This window comes from Phoxinus phoxinus (genome assembly GCF_949152265.1).
Source record: "Phoxinus phoxinus genome assembly, chromosome: 7".
Classification (NCBI taxonomy): Eukaryota; Metazoa; Chordata; class Actinopteri; order Cypriniformes; family Leuciscidae; genus Phoxinus; species Phoxinus phoxinus.
This window is the reverse complement of record NC_136882.1, coordinates 28,763,322-28,781,755: the sequence shown is the minus strand read 5'-3', so window position 1 is coordinate 28,781,755 and position 18,434 is coordinate 28,763,322.

Here is an 18,434-nt window from a genome sequence, read left to right as displayed (position 1 = left end):
GTCTGCATGATGGCTGACGGCTTCCCACTTGACATGGTTTGGCATTAAGGCTGACTAGCCAACAAGTCCTACTGCATGGGCAGCTCCATGCCACAAACTGGCATCACTACCACTGAGAGGTGAGACCAGACTATAGCTGTTGGCTCTGCATTATTCACTGCGCGCATATGATCGCAGCCATATCATTGCTGGCGTATGTTTAAATCAAACCTATAAATCATCCACAAACATACGTATTTGTAAAAAAAAAAAAGAATGCTGTGACATTGTCTCGTTGCCTTTTTTCTGCACCAAGCTGGTTTACAAACTCCAGCGGTTTATTGTAGATGGCTTTGGGTTATTATTAATTAGGCTCAATTATAACTAAGTGCAGTGTAATTAAAATCTGATAAATATTTGATGCTATTTTCTTAAAGATAATCGCAGCCTCGTTAATATGTGAGCAATGCTGAATAATGCACTGTGAAAATCATTATTTCAAATTGTTTTTGTTTTTTCCGTTGAGGGTTTTTTCCCCCCGTCGAACGGCTGACAGACACACTTTTTCATTGAAAAGAATGAAGGGCATAAACCGATGGTTTGAGCGAGATGGACAACATGTGCTTTATATGGAGAGAGGGAGGTCTTCCTGCCAGGCTCCTAATTGAGGCCATTTAGCAAACATACATTCAGGAGGCTGAATGCTGAAGTATGAGCCAGAGGCTCTGTTGAACCATTAGCATGTATTCCCAGTTGCTCAAGTTAGCGAAGAAAAAAATAGAGGTCTACCACTGAAATAATGTCTGCCAATTACCGCTGTACATAGTAGATAAGGATGTGTTTTACAGCTGAAAACTGACAAAAATATGCTGGTGAGAGAATCCGCCTCAGCCCTGGGAGTGGAGACTGTGATCAATATCGGTCAGCTATGTCCTCTGTCAGGCTTATTCAATATTCAGCTAACCGTTGTGCTCTGTTTTCGTGTTTTAAAGTGCACTGTAGTTCATAAACAGGGTCGTCAAAGGTTTTAAGTGTTTTTTGTAGTAAAATATATAGTGCAAGAAGACGTTCTGTGGCGTGAAATCCCGGTGGCCTCGTAGACCGGCTCCGTGCTCGGCTAGAACTGAGGTAGAGCGCTGATGAGTTCCTGGGAGCAGTCAGAGGGCAGAACATGACTTTTGTCAGATTCCCAAATGGAAGGGAAAAATGTGTCCAACGGTGAACAAAGGCGATTCGTCTCTACGGAGTTTGCCCCCACATGATTTCAGGTCTAAGTTGTCCTATCACATGTCTGAGTTAATTTCGTGCAACAGTGCAAGACTATGGCAGTTCTGTCAGATTTATGTGGAAGTTGTAGGTTTCAATTCTGGAGATTCATTTCTGCAGCCTAGCACATGAGCACTTGAAAAGCTGTGAGATCTCCCCTTTCAAACATTATCATTCTCCTGTTGTATAGATTTTCCTCCCTGACGGCCGCCATTTGAATTTATTTTTTTCGCTAATTACATGACAATATGATGGATTTTTCGCCCCCAATACGAACGCAGAATCGGGTAGAGGGTTCAGGAGGAGGTACGTTCACTCTGCCCTTTATGCATGCTTTCCTGGTGAATGTGCTGATTGTGTTGCCTTGTTTTTTTGTTATGTTGCTAAGCTTTGAAATCCAACCCTCTCCTGCTGTTTCCCTGTGTTTTAAGTATCAGTCATACAGGTTAAGTACTGCGCAATAGTGACTTGGATGGCAATGCGTCAACGATGGAAAAACTTGTTCTCTTCCAACTCTAGCACTCTGTGTGAAAAGTGAAATTGACATGCCTTTCAATACATACTGAAAGTGTGTTATTGAAAGAGACATCTTTTATTCTCTAGCCCCTTGCATCACATTCACTTGGCCACATGCTCTGATCATTCTTCTCCGTTGGGGGAGGGGCAAATTCAGACTTGGTCTAATAAATAAATGAACAAACAAACAAATTGATTGATAAAGTGTGTGTTCTAAAGTTTACTTTTTTGGCAGAAAAGTAATTTTTCTTCATGGCGGCAACAATATTCATCCTCTGTATAAACATGTGAAATGGGGTCATCACATAAGATCATTCATACAGTATATGATAAGCCTATACACTACCCAGATTTGCCTGCTCATATTAATATTTGAGAATTTGAGTGCCAAAAGTTTACTTTGGTCTTTGAAGGTGCCCTTTTGAAGCTAATCCTATATTCAGAGGTGGATTTTCTTTCTTTGTGTTTTATAGTTTGTGCTGTACACTTTCCAAACAACTTCTCCTGAGTTAAATCGATACAGAATTTTGCATGTGTAATATAATTGTTGTTTTAAATATATTTTTATATATTCTTTTTTTGTAGCTAACAATTGTAATCTGTTTTATATCTGACTTAAGACTGACCAGTTAAAGCTTTTTGTCGGTTTAAAAAATGATATAGTTCTGTTTATTTTTTGAGCTTGTGTTGGAGTTAACCCCCGTTCACACTGGCAGCGATGAAATCGCTGGAAGTCACCAATTCGTCATGATGTCAGCCAGAGGCGGCATATCACTGTCTGCACTCGGCAGTTGCCATATAACATTTGTTGCTGCTCATTTGCATTTGCAAGTTGAACTTTGCTCATGTCACCAGAAATGGCCAACTCTTATGGCTGCAAATTGCTGTCAGTGTGAACAATCCTTTTTGATGTGATAAGAAAAAGATTGATATGTATTCATTATTTTTCATGTGTTGTGGTTTGCACACCTTACTCTGGGAACTAATCATTTAGAATCTCTGTGTGTTGTTTTTTTTAATACATATAAGTAATGAGACGTTTCAGGATCTGGATGGTCCATCACAACGCCTGGATGTGTATAGGTGTGGTGGGCAGCGCATGAGAATGATGGATCTGAAAGAGAAAGCAATGAGGAGACGGTGCGGCCTTCTCTCTCTCTCTCTCTCTCTTTCTCTCTCTCTCTCTCTCTTTCTCTCTCTCTCTCTCTCTCTCTCTCCAAGATGCGCCTGAGATGCTGATACAGGAAGAATCTGACACGTGTCTTCCTCACGCATTTTAATGAGTGTACTGCTTCTGTGAAGCTATTAAACGAAATGAACCATTTGAAAGTGAATTTTAGATTTCCGGTCAAAGCGCTCTCTTCCAAGACTGGGTGAGGGGTTTGGCGATTGTCAAGTGCCCCTCTTCTACCCCCCAGTATCCACACTAGAACCTCTCGCACACAGCATGGATGATCAAAAGAGGCCAACGGCGGACGGCCATTATGCCAATGACACTTTGAGTAAGAGTCTAGAGAACAAAATGACATGACAGCCATTAGGGTTTGAAAGTGGAACTTTAAAGAGAGGCTGAAGGATGAATGTCAGGAGCGAATCAAAGGGAGAAAGTTAAATCTTCATAACGTTTGCCGCTCTCCACAGAAAAAATAAGTTCTTTGCAAACCAGCTCCAATTCAAGTCCAAAAACATGAAGACGAGTGTGTCTGTGTAGAATAAAGCAGACGAGGAAGTTGAGTCTGGAGGTTCAGACATGAAAGCTAATAGGGCAACGAAACTCCATTGTGCAGGTGGTTGATCATTAGTGGACAGGTTTTAGTCAGCGAGAGGAGATGCACAACGATATGCTGTGCTCAAGTATGAGGAGCTCAAATTATGTGCTGGCTTCCAGACATGGAGTTACGAAGAAAAGAAAGCATTGCCAAACAAAATTGCCAAGCTCAAAATCTATTGGATAGAACAATGGATTCTGAGATGCGTCCCTGGGCCTTTTTCTACTTCTAAGCCTCCTTTTTAACTTAATTGCCGACAAAATCAAAGGCCTCTCCGTAATGCCGTTTGTGCAGTTTCTAATTCCCCTCCTCAGCCACATTATGCCAACGAATGTGGCTGATCAGCTGGATTTTCTGGCGCTGTCCACGCGGCTCATCTCTCCCTGCCAGTGCAAGGAAAAATGCATCTAATGTGTCTCCATGTCACATAATCAAGGATTTTAGAGTGTAAATCTTTGATCTGGGAGAGCATTTTCTGATAGGATCAACCCCCCACCCCCTCTTGGCTGAAGCCTTCTGATCTCCCTCCAATTACTGGTGTCAAATGAGTCTGTTTACAGGCTGATTGAATGAGTGCTGTACTGACAGTGCCCCTCCTTCTCCCTGGAAAGCCTCGTTCCATCCTCGGCCACCGTCGCACCGATGGCGAGGGCCCCAGCACACAGCTGGAGCTGTTTGGAGCCGATTCAGAGCCAGTTGTAAGGCGGCCAAGTTGGGGGTCTCGAGGGCCTTCCATCTGGTGTGACAGGGCAGGCTCTGGGGCTTGGCTGACAGAGTGCAAGAGCGAGAGAGCCCACAAACCTTACAGAGCCTCACAAATCTTTTATTTATCGGCCTGCTCGGCTCACATTTGCAGTAGTTAGTTAATATGCAGACTGGGCTCCAGGACTTCAAATGGCGCTGTGGAGTGAAGCTGGCTGGAGTTTATGGGAGGTGGGGGCTTCTCAGCCAGGCGCCCCGCTGAGAACTAAAGGGGGGAGGAGGTCACTGTCCAGCTGCAGGGGAGATCTGGGGCTCTCATATTCAACCATCTTCATATTCATCGCTACCACCACCATCATCGTCATCATCATAATGAGAATCCCAGCTTGCTTGCAATGCAAAGGAGATCTTAAGAAGCATATGACTTGCATCATCACAGATTTTTATGCTATTTGCTGTGCCCTTAAGGGCACCTCCTGAGGAATTTGTTTTTACATGCAATTAAGGTCTCTTAATTATTCCAGCCTGGCATAAAGGTAATGCATGCTTTAAAGGGATAGTTCACCCAAAAAAATAAAAATTGTGTCATAATTTACTCCAAACCTGTATGGCTTTCTTTCTTTTGCAGAGTACAACATAAGATATTCTGAAGGATTTTTTTGTTGTTGTCCAAACAATTAAAGTCAAAGGAGTCCAAAACAACATTGGACTTCCCATTGACTAGTATTTTCTTTTGTGTTTCACAAAAAAAGAGAAAAAAAGGTGAGTACAAAATATAGAATTTTTATCTTTAGATGAACTATCCAACCCAGGCCCATTAAAAAATAAGTGACTACATTTACAGGTGACATGTCCACAAGAGGCACTATACGCAATATAGTTTTATTTTCCATTGCAAATGTGGGTTTATTAAACAGTTTGGTGGAGAAAAAAAATTCACTTCAGTTTTAAAGTGAAATGTCCAGTGATTGGTGCTAAATAGGGTGTTACATTTTCTCAGAAACAGTTAAATGTGACTGTGGCAACATTTTATTAAGTTGTTTAATGCACAGATCATGCAACATTTTATTACAACAATGCTGTTTTAGCTTCCTTCCAGGACGCTTTGAGCTCTTTTTTGGAGTGTCGTGACTTGTGTTTCACGGGACTTGTATCCAAGCACTCTGCATCGCAAGAGCAATGCTGTACTAAGTACACTACCAAGCAAGTTTGCTAATGCTATGTCAGAAAAGTCTTACATATGGAGCTGGTTATGTGATGTAAAACGTCAAAACATGGTAAAAGTGGTTGAGCTCATGCCATAGTACAAACACAAGTCTTTATTAATCAATAATCTGCCCCTGTAATCATAACTTGGTCACACTTTAGATTAGGGTCCAATTCTCACTATTAACGAACTTCTAACTACAAATTTTGCCTCAATAAACTCTGTATTACTGCTTATTAATAGTTAGTAAGGTAGCTGTTACATTTAGGTATTGGGTAGGAATTGGGTATTAGGGATGTAGAATATGGTCATACAGAATAATGCATTAATATGTGACCCTGGACCACAAAATAATGTTCAATAAAATGTTCAAAAATAATGTTCAATAAATTTTTTTTTGATTTATACATCACATGAAAGCTGAATAAATAAGCTTTCCATTGATGTATGGTTTGTTATGATAGGACAATATTTGGCCGAGATACTGTACAACTATTTGAAAATCTGGAATCTGAGGGTGTTTTACTTCCTCAAGTGTTCATTTTATCTTGAAACTGCAGTGAAAAGTGTGTACTGTATAGGGACATTTTTGCACGTTTGCAGAAATGTAACCAGAGTCATGTATTGGAACTATTCCTTTAATAGAAGTAGGAAAGCATGTTCAGTCCTCATTTGCATAGTGTCAAGCATTAGCATGAATTATGGGGTTATATTCCGTACTGCCACCTAATGTTTTGATATGTGAGTGCATGTGGGCGGACGCTAAGTATAAGTAATCAGTGCTGGGAAAAAATGTGTAAGAAGTCTGGATTAGAAGAAAAAAAAACAATGACAATAATAGTTATTTTTCCCCACTTAGTGGGGGGGGGGAAAAGCCCTGACTCAAGTCAAAATATTAACATTTTATTCTTTCACTTACTAGAAAGTCCTGTAAAGAAAAACATTCTGTTCCAGGGAGACAGTTTCATGCTAAAGGAAGGTCAACACAGAGCCACGCGTGACATTTTCTTCAAATTTATGGAGTAACAGCATGTCAAACTGCATTGTCATGCGATGACACCAATTTGATGTGATGGCTCTTTACGGCTGTCCCTTTCCTGTCATATAGTGCATGCACAGCAGATACAAGAGTTCAACAAGCGCTCCAAAGGGGCTGTCTCATCGCTCACATCGCCACATATACACATTGACGAAAACGGATGGCTTCACCGGCCTCATAATGCTGAGGAAACAGACTTGACAACAAATTTGTATACGTTTTAAAATCTCCAGCGCATACCTGAATGCGCGTTTTATACAGTATGTGGTTCAAACGTGGCGGCATTAAGATGAACCACTCGTTGGGCCGCTGGGAATTTTAGAAAGAGGTGAAACGGTGCAGCCTTTCTGTGGCGTTCATGGGAACACAGATGCCAGTAGCACGTCTGCGCTCAGAGCAGCCAATCTCAGCAATTATTAACTAGGTGGCATCGAGAGCGCTGCTTAGGCTGTTCAACAGCTCCCTGAGCTCTTTAAGGAGCTCAAGACATATTTTCCAGCAGGCCCTCTGGAGCGTCACTCTTCACACACGTACGCTCTCCCTCTCTCGCCTTGTCACTTGTCCCTCTCCTCCTTATTTCTCCGGTTGTGTCCTCTTGGATCCAATTTGCAACTTAGCATCACCCTTGTTTGCTGGTTTTCTTCTGGTCTTATCTTATCTTGTTACACACTCTTCAGGCTTTGTGGTTAAATTATGTATTAAGGTCAATGTCAAAACATGGAAGATATGTAATCTACAGGGAGTTTCCTTTTATTCATTATTACAGTGAAGGCTGAGCACAACTGTCAGAGAGCCGAGGATGTGCGCAGCATGGAAGCTTGCTGCACAGCGGGGCTCTTCATAGCCCCCTCTCCCGCCTCTCTCCCAGGACAGACCCCTTGATAGATTTACCCAGCTAACCCATCTCACTTAAAAAGTTCTCTCTTCTCTGCTCCAATCTGAAAGCTGTCAAGCGCACCTATATAGCGGTGTCATTTATCTAAAGGAAGACGCGCACACTTGAGACGCGGGAAGATGTCATCCGTTCAGTTGCGTTTTGGAATCTTCTTACGGGGGACTTGCGGTTGGCTCGGATGGGAGGCGCTCTCTTTTTGGGAGGGTCTTGAGGAACGTGACACCCTTGTACGTATATATGTCTCAGATTAAACTTAAGTGATGTTGGGAATGGGACGTCTCCACTGCGTTTTGTCTGAAGGTGTACAGCTTGAGCTAACGTGACCCCCTATCGTGCTCATGTCCTCTGTAAGAATTGGGACCCGGACTGATGGGTAAATCCCATCTCTGTGGCGTGCTTAACAGAAAAAACGAGCTTGATAAATTTGAGCCAACTCTCTCTGGGGCAAGCATAATTATTTTCTGATTAGATTAATTCAGTTATACTTTGGTCCTTTCCAGAGCCACCGGCGTGCCTGGAAGAAGCGCACTCAGTCATGCTAACAATTACACAATTAGCTGTGCAGCGCAAACCATGCAGGGAAATTCAGCTCCAGCTTACAATCCACCCTCCTACATGCATAGACCATTACAATTATCATTTGTGGGGTTTTATGGTTCTCTGATGCTGATGGGGGTTGGAATAATGTGAGTTCACCCTGATGTTTAACCCACCCACTCCTCTCTCATTATTTCTGCTCCATCGTGAATACCATAAACGTCTCGATAACCGCAATGATAAACAGTTGAGAACGAGAAACAATCGTTCCCATTATGGGGAGTGTAATTGAGAATATCCCTTTCTCAGTGCTTTATAGATGTTCTTCAGGGACACATTGTCCAAACGGTCAACAGCAGCAATATTTTTCATTTAGATTCACTTGTGAATGTGATTACTTACGGAAGCATCCTTACTGGGTCTCATTATGCCTGTAATATAAAATCACTCTCTTTATTTTATATTGTACAGACACTTTCAAACACAATTACATCAATGCAGTATCTAATATTAGCTGTCAAATACTTACTTTCATAATAGCTTTTTTTGCTTTCCACAGAAACAAGTCTTGCCGGTTTGGAACGACAGGGTGAGTAAATGATGATAGAATTTTCATTTTTGGGTGAACTATGCCTTTTAAAATGTAACATTTTAGTGTGTCTGACCACCACACCACAAGACTCATTTGACGACACCATAAAAACATTTTAGATGTTTATGTATTTGTTGACTTGAATACAGCCATGATGCAATTATAATGATGCAATATTTACAGTCGCTAAAATGTGCTCAATCCACCACCCAAACTCAGCTTGTTCTTGCTCAATACAGCGACGCAATGCAGCAGCTCTCAAATGACACAAATTTGTTTTTAAATACCCAGTTTCTGACACAAACGCTTGGGAGATGATTTTTTTTTGCAAATGGTGGACCTCCAATACACACTTGATCTCGTGCGTCTCTGGAGCATTAGCATCTTTTTGTTTTGCTGAGTAGTTTGATGATAAATTCTCTGTAGCCGAGCCAGAATTCTCAGCAACCTACTCTGAGCAACCCATCCCAAGGTTTTTTCACCGACTGGACGTTCGCAATGAACATGCCTTTTAAATTAAAGTTAGATTTCAAAAGTAAAAACCTTCTCTTCTGGCCAACACATAATGAACGTAGCCTGCCGAACTAATCACGCCTGTCCAAGACAAAACAGGCAATAGAGGCGAGAGATAGGAGCCACGTTTTCTTTTTATCCTTGCTTTTCCTCCTCTCGTCCTAGTGGACTGATAGCACAGTTGCGTTCTTAACCTCGCGTGTAGAGCGTGGAAAATAACTTGTGACTTGTACGCCTAATTAAGGAATCCTCCCTGACCTGCACACCAGGCCTCGTCAGAAATCTAACACCAGAGCTGATTCAACATGAGCTACACACCGGGCAGGACCCAGCACTAATGAATACTAATGAATAATAATTACAGGCTCTTTGGCACCCAGACGCACTGCAGGGACAAATGCTAATACGCTTTAAATGTACACCGCTAGGAATGACTAGCGGGTTCAACATGCGGCAGATTAGCCGAAGGGCCGATGCAAACTCAAGGTGAAGGATGAAACATTTCTCGCGGAGGAAATTATGAGCATATTGGTTTGTTTTTCGGTGATGCAGGCGAAGCCATTGATCTAGAGAATTTAGGCCACATGAGAGCAGACGAATCTCGGGATGTGGCGCTCCTAGCGTGTCTGTTTGTGACACCTTTTAATTGGCAGCATTAGAGCTCATCAACGAGCAGACTGTTGTTTGTGAGAGCGCTCTCTCCTAGTGCTTTTGTACTCGTTCTCGCATGGCAGGGAAATTAAACTTTGTGGTGTTATTTATTTTTTTCCCCCACTGTTTATTCTTTTGATCTGTGTGTACATTATTCGCAGCTCTTTGAATTTAAATTTCACTGTCATGTTTCTCTTTTCATCACACTGATGGTTGCAGCTCTAATAATATTCAGCTTTTAAGTCACTGTAGAATGTTAATTAGATTCTCTCTTTTTTTAATTAATACGTCCCCGCAGGTTTCCTTATCAAATCGTTTTTAGCCACGTAAAATCATGCATTTTGTGTCAATAAATTACTGTAGAACCTTAGAAATAAAATGGCATCAAAAACAATACAAAAATCCAAGGTGTATGAGAACTGTTTGTGTAATATACTGCATATATTATTCAAAAAAATTCAGTACCACTTCTAAATCAAGCCTAAGTTATGTGCACATACAAGCCTAGTGCAATGCGGTTACCTTGCGCTTGTATTGCGGGGCATTAGTGGTAATGTGTGTTGCTCTGCCTCCCTAAATGCTAGTGTTGTCCAGCAGCTTCTACTGTCCCATCTATCATCTTCAGCGGTGAGCCAAGGATTCTGGGATAGAGGAGCCACGTACTGGGCTGTGATAATGAAAGGTCACAAAGGGGGTGGAGTGTTGAAATTGCTTTACTTTACAATGAAACATGCTCAGCCCAAGCAGTGCCATAGCCGAGGAATGCAGTCTGAAGCAGAGGCAGAATTTCAAATGGTCTCATGGCCGATAGATTTGTTTTCAGCACTGCGCTAAATGGAAGACACCGAAGCCCATTACACACTCACACGGGTTTTGGGTTGTCACATTTTGTATATTTTTCGTAAGTGGAAATAATTTTTTACATTCAGTTGCTTAATTTTTGTACAAATCCTGTGAAAAGTTTAGAATTTTGATTAAATGTAATTGAATATTCAATGCTCATGCTTGATAGAATCTCTTTGCTGTTTATTTATATATTTTAACTTTAACATTTTATGCATTTGACATTATATTCTGGGGTGTTTTTTCATAGTGCAATAAACACTGTACGCCAGCAAAAAGAACTTTGTGTTTCAGAGCTTCCACGTATTTATTGTCAAAATCTGCTTACATTTATATAAATAAATCTGCCTTCATTGTGAGGTATAAAATCAGTTTGACAAGTTTCTCCCAAAAATATGCGAGGAAAAGGAAGAGGGGAAACATTTCACTGTGCTCACAGAAGAAAACTTATATTCACAGACCAGAAAAATATATATATTTGCCGTTTATTATACTTTATAATGAACTGATTCACATCTTGCTGAGAGGTAATTAATACGGGGAAATCTTGAATTAAAGATGTAAATCTTGACACTTTGGCAGGGGGGCCGGTAAGGGACAGTAGTCTCTAAGGCCTGAATTATTCTTAGCATAAACCAATTAACACCATGTATCTTCTTTTATGTTCAGTTCAATTAAGAGCCTTTACAGTTTTTAAGTTCTTTTCTTCTTTATAGTTGGAGAGTGTCAGAAACACAGATCAAAGCCAAACGCAGCAGTCCGTGCACCATAGGTAAATCTGCTTTGCATAAGAATCTGCATGTTACTACGAAGGTTTTTATTATAATTTTGCATGAATTAAAAAAACAGGAAGGGAGCAGAAATGAGGGAGAGAACCCACAAAGCAGTCTATTAATCTGCTCTCAAATCTCCCTATATCTACTACTCTGACAGCCGAGTACCTCGATAGCTCAAACCCCAGTAGACCGACACCGGCTGTAGAGAACAATTTGACTTTTTGTCATTCCACGACCGTTCCTTGTGTTTTATTTTGATTTTCAACCAAGCTGCCCGGGGTTGGAAGTGAATGAATGGACCTATAAAGTGGATTGTATCCTTTTTAAACACTCGATTTGCAGTGTTTATAGTGATCAACAAGCTGTTATTTGTGTTATTTTTGGAGGCAACCAATAAGAGTGTTTGTCATTCTTTTGTTTTCTTTTATTTTGCATTATTATTGGACTGACAGTTGTGTTTTTCTCACCACACGAGCTTCACGCTTGATGTTAAAATTCAATCTCAAAACCATGCAGGTTAGAAAATTACTGCACTCACCAATTTTCCTGCTGGGAAGAGTGTCATGACTGCTTTATGCTTATATTTATTTTACATTGGCCACTGTAGATTTCATCCTTAATTATATTCCTCGGGCAGATGGATGGTGTCTTGAAAAGATCTCAGCTGCATGCTGCGTTAGAATCGTCCGATGATATGAAATGGTCAACATATATCATAATCATATTGAGAGATGACATCCAGGGAGGGGCACAGCCTCAGGGTGGATAGATGCTTTCAGGGCAACATAATAACACAAACAACCTGTTTTTCAGCACCCCTAATTGCTGCGCTTTAATTGCATTAAGCAGTGAAATATCAATAAATCAATGGGCAAATGAACTGGGCAACTATGAGCAATGACTGTTTAGTGTTGCTCTGTATTATTCTATTGATGTTCCACTAACGGCCGTCCTTGAGATATTGAATGCTATTCAACCCAGGCGCTGACATCATAATAGAAGGCAGCGTTGAGCAGTCTGGCCGCGTGGACAGTCGGCCTCTGCGGCATGTTTTTCTCACTTGCAGACATGCTTTTGGAACCCTAGAATGCACACTAGTTTTATAAAGTGTACATTTGGACTTTTATGTGAATAATAAAAATAATTATCTCTAAAAATGTTTGTTTTTATATATATATATATATATATATATATATATATATATATATATATATATATATATATATATATATAATGGACTGTCTTTATTTATAGCCAACATTCACTTTGCAACTGATCTGTCCCTGGTTGTCTCTTAGCTGTGAGATCTGGTTATATGGAGCAATTCCATGCACAAGACAAAGGTATTGTAAATATATAGTTAAGACCAGTACATCAAATTAATAACTTTCAATCACTATATATTCACATAAATGTAAAGGGGAGACTGGGGTTGTCACACATGGATGTTGTCATAACATATTGAGGCACACGTCCAATTATCTTTTTGTTTAAATAAAATGGTCTTATAATAATTTTGTTAATTCTATTCTCCAAACTACAATTAGGCCTACAATATCATTGTATTTTAAGCTGTAGGATGACATAACAAACTGCACTAATATATATTAATACAACAAGGCTCTAATGATCAAGGGTACTTTTCAAAAATGTTGGGGAAAGTTGTCTCATTTGTTTTTAAATGTTGTAATTTTCAGAAATTTGTTATTTAATCAAATTAATTAATTCATAATAATATCTGTTGGCCATATTATCTGTTGGCCATTTTGTAGGCTATATTATAATTTAAAGTATTTATTTTCTGTTTCTGGAATTTGTGTGCGATTCATAAATGTTTTATTGGTTAAACTTTGCTGAAAAGTCATCAAATTGTGACAACGTGCTCAAAGATCTGTATCTTTTTTTATGGGTAATAATATTAGAATTGTTTAATACATTTGTATAGTAAAGACTTTAAGGGTTGTTTTATAGAAATACGCAGAGAAGCGTTTAAAATGTGCAATGTAAAAAAATAGCCTATATTTTCCTTTCAGGACAAAGAAAAAGTCTGTGACCCTTTCTCTCTAGTAATGAGTTTGACAGAAATGCTTTTAATGTTTGATATCTAGGGATATGTAAAAAGTCATGTGAGAGAATTTTGTCAGCTTGTTCTTGACCCACTATTTTTTAAGAATTTGTATGATGTGTGTTGTAATAAAAGCTTTGATGGGGTTTTTTTTCTGTGGCAAGTTTATTTTAAGCCTGTTTTAGTGCACTTTCACCTTCATGTGAGTGTTTCAGACTGTTGACAATTGCCATTTTAATCCAATGTTCAAAGAATTTTTTTATAGGATAGCAGGCTAATTCAAATATCAAAATATTTTGGCAGGTATGATTTCTTTGTTGGTTTGTTTTTATAACCTCGGTGTCTCAGAGTATTATTAAGTAAAATCTTTACCCTGCTTTCTGTTTGAAGATATAAATAGCGTGTACTGCCATCTAGTGGAGTAATTATGCAATAGTGTTTTTCAATTTCAAACTGACGCTGTATGCTAGACTAGTCCTTAAACTTCTGACTAGCTGTTCCAGTGAGGATAGTCTACACACATTCTTGCTATAATATTCAATCATTAAAAAAGTCTAAAATTCATAATTAAATTAAATGTTATGTGTAATGGAGTCAATTTGTAAGCCTCCGTTGATCTCAAACACGCATGTATCCTCGTTCAATTGTCTCGCAATTTGAGTAAACAAGAACAAATAACTGCAAAAACAAGAAAAACATAATGCAAATCAAACATGTAAATAAGAGGATGTATTCGTATATCATGCACATACTCGCTCAGTGGGAATCAGTCAGGCTTGTCCTCGATGGCCCTCTTTCCTCTTTTTCCCTGCTGTGAACAACGTGCTCTGTCAGTGATTAGCAATAACACAGACAATAGATGTAATTTCGGTAGGAGGGCACACGTGCAATATCAGACCTTTAATAAGCACACGCACACATTCTTGTTCTCTGTGCCTCCCATACACAGGTAGGCTACAGACAGTTTAAGACACGTTTTTTGATATTCCACATCTGAGTGATTTTGTATGCCAACAGACTCCTGCAAAGGCTCCTGCAGTTGTAGATTTCCGCAGACGCTTGAAAAGAGCAGAGAAGGCCATCACTGGCGGCTCCACTGTCTATATGCTGCACAGGTACACACACATGCTGCCTACTCCAGGGGTTGCTAATGTAATGGCTTTACATTGATTCTGTCCGACTAGATGGCTTGTTTTCATCCCTTTTAGGGAGCAGTGCCAAGGTTTTAGCCTCCTGTGATGTGAAAAGTGTGTGTCCTTTTCAGCACGTATCAAACAGATACTACCTCACATGATATGTTGGCTGAGAAGGGTATAGGCCTACTGTCCTCGGAAAGATTTTTTGAATGTATCATTTTACCATACAGTCAGCCATATCTGTTGCCATGGTACCATACATTTGTAACTGAAGCACTTTGAGTGGATTGACTCACGGCCTAATTATAAGAACCAGATCTTTACATCCCAGACGTCAAGACAACTCTCTGATAATGTGAGGTGGAATTACGTTTTAGGAATAAGTTAGAACATGAGATCATGTGATCTGACAGAAGGCCCTGAGTTTTATATATATATTATATAGCCTATATATATATTGAAATTGAAATTTCACTGACAAAATCCTTTATTGACTAAATGTGCCAACAAAAATGGCAATATCAAAAAAAATGTGGTCCCCATTAGGTCCCCATGAGGAAAAGCTTATAAATTGTGTGTGTGTGTGTGTGTGTGTGTGTGTGTGTGTGTGTGTGTGTGTGTGTGTGTGTGTGTGTGTGTGTGTGTGTGTGTGTGGATTTACATTTTTCATTTAGATATACATTTAAAATGGGTTGGTTATACCTTTAGGTGTAATATTCGCATATATCCCTGGACACCAATCAGATGGAAACACTTCTGGAATTTTTATCACATATACTGAAGAAGATGCTCACAAATGAGATGCTGCTGTGGTCAAAGGAGACATTCTTTGGCAGAGATAAAGAGAATATTGGCTCAATTGAAAGATCACAGATAGCTGCCTTTGATAAGACATCACTGAATTTTTTCTCATTAAAAAAATTAATTTTCAACGTTCGAAAAATTGTGGCCCGTTTAAAATAATAATAACATAATCTCTCACATTAAATGGTTATTATTAATCCTTAGGCAGAAAAAAATATTTAATGTCATATTACTGATGACAATTTGCCTCATGTTCAATTTAAGCTCTGATTTCGTAGGTCATTAATGGTTTTTAATTGCAGTCTTTTTAATGTTATTACATAAGCTGCTTATTTTTCGGTGCATATGGTGAATAGGTTGCATTTTACCTACACAAAAAAACTAGATAAACTTTATAACTGTTCATTATTAACCTCGTCCGCCTACTTTTGATCAGCCTTGAACAATGTTTGAAAAACGATTATTTAAAGACTTATTGCAGATCCCACCTCTTTATTTGAAACCATTGCCTTTTAGGTTGTCCATTACAGTTTCAGCTCAAATTCGTCGGATCATTCGCACTCAAAAAATCTGAACATGAGCTGTGAGGGCTCAGACTGTAGCCCTGAATTACAACATTTAATCTGTATTTATGCTTCCATTGATTTTCGTGATGCAGAGGTGAGTTCAATTCTCAATCTACACCTTGTCACTCACATCAATGAGATATTACACCATAGTAAATACATCTGAACCACAGCTACCACAGTCTGCCTGAGCACAGATCCACTGATAACTACCGTATGATGGGAGTTGTTGGACTGATTCTTCACTCAGTCAAATCCAATGCCTTCTAATCTTCTCCTGCTTTTTCTGAATTATTCAAACAGATCTTGAAGCAACAGAGGCGTCTCGACAGCGAGCAAAGCTCCCTATGAGAGAGCTTCAGATAATGTGAAATGAATGATGAAATTCTGGGAGCTGAAATGAAAGACTGATGTGATGCATGTTCAAAGGTGGGGCCCGGGTCCCCAGGCCCTTGGGGGGCTCAACAAGCCTCTTTTACCTTTTTTTTTTTTTTAACCAGGGATGAATATGCTGTAACGTCTTTGGCAAAAAAAGAAACGGCTCTTTGTCCAGCATTGGGGGCAATCGCACAACTTTTCTTCTCATGTTTGAGGGGGGAAAAAAACAAGATTGAAATCTCAAGTCGATTAATAGATGAAACACATTTTTCTAAAATAGGTTACTCATTTTTGTAGGAAGCATTTAGGGGGCAATTTAGTTAATGCATGAAATAATTCACGCCATGATGTAATGTCCATTCCTTTTTATCTTGAAAGGAAACTGGCTTATCTGCCTTTTAATAGCACATCAACAAACAAATAGCTTTAAATACCGTGATGTTCTTCGATTAATATTGATGACATGCTACTTGACCTTGGTACTTGAGTGTGAATAAATAAAACAATAAAAGGAATATGCGCACAATTATGTTTACAGTTCAGTACCTTGCTATAAAACAAATATTAAACTTGTCTGTGAACTCAAAATGGAAATGTTTTTTAGTGCAGGTCGCATGCAACATGCTTGTAAAGCATATCCAGCGCTGAAGTCCAAAACCTGAAAGTTTCTCCAAATTGAAAAGCTTTTGCCCGTGTGTGTGTGCGTGCGTGCGTGCGTGCGTGCGGGTGGGTGTGTGTGTGCATAATTCCTGATATATCATTCTAGGTCTAATCATTATGGACTAAATGCAGTTATTCTTGTGTGTATGTGTGCTCTGGTGAAGTGTGATCTCTGCAGGTCATACAGTAATTCCCTATTCATGTATTCATTGTTAAATCAGACACTTATTTTCTGAAATGTAAAAATAAAAAGACAGGTACAATTACAACTCAACTCGATCATGATGCTTGTCTACTATCAGTAACATTTTCTTTTTGAAATTATATTGGCCAATGAAAGTTCCTCCTCCATATGTACCGTTAACATTAATATAGCATGAGAAAATCTCCATGGATTTTCAAAGGCATGATCATCATTCCCATTCCCCATTGTGATCTCAAATAAAGAAACCAAACATCTGAGAGCAATTGAAGTGTCTTGTGAAATCTGTTCTTCCCACCAAGCATTGATTTATTATGTGAATTACAAATCTAAATGTTTTTTTTAATAAAGAGGGTGGGTGTCCTTTTGTGCTTTTATTAAAAATCATGAGGTACAGGGTGGAATAACTATTAAAGGATTTCAGACTGTGCTGTAGATGGTTATCTCTGTTTCTCTAAGCATAATGGTATTACAGCAGTAGTCTTGTTTAAACAATTTATACACAGCGATGGCTGTAAGGAAATCATTAGATGTAGGTTTCTTTCTGTTAAGTGCAATGCATAATGTGGTGTTACTGTAAATTTCAGGAACATTACAGGGGGCTCCATATTACTAGTTTGATCAGACTAACATTGTGGCCATTCAAATTAATTTATCAGGACACTGCATGGCACTAATACATAGTCTAATGCAATTTCCACTGCACTTTGATACCTTTTTGTTCAGCGTCATATTTAAATAATATTCTACTCTTAAACAGAATATGTTCACATAGGCTATTAAATAAGTAAAGCAAGTGAAAGTAGTATTCTAAGAGAAACTTAGTTTATTTAATAACAGGGTATAGCACATCAGATGAATAAAACGCATTTTAAATATGAGTAAAAATCATAGTATCATTGAACAGAAATATTTTTCCCTCATATAAAAATCTTTAACATTTGCTGATGATGGAAAAACATGGGGACTGAGCACTATCTAGCTAAATACATAAATTATAATAGTTCCAGAGAATTAGTTAAAATTAGTTTCCATAGACTTGTCTCATCTTTGAATAGAGAAAATGGTTTAGAAGCACTAGGCTAAATTTAGTAAGAAACACAAAGTAATAAAGTAATATTTCCCTATATTCTCTTTTCAGTAGTCAAACAAACCAAAGAAAAATATATTTAAAACAGAAAGAAAAGTCCCTTACAAAATAAGATTGGATAAATACTATCAAATCTGACCAAAATTTCTCTGTGTGGGTACATTGCCAAAACAAGTCAAATGTTCCTCAGAAGAGTGACAAAAACAGCAATTCACTTCAATGTCTGACTTAATTTTCCTGAGAAAGGC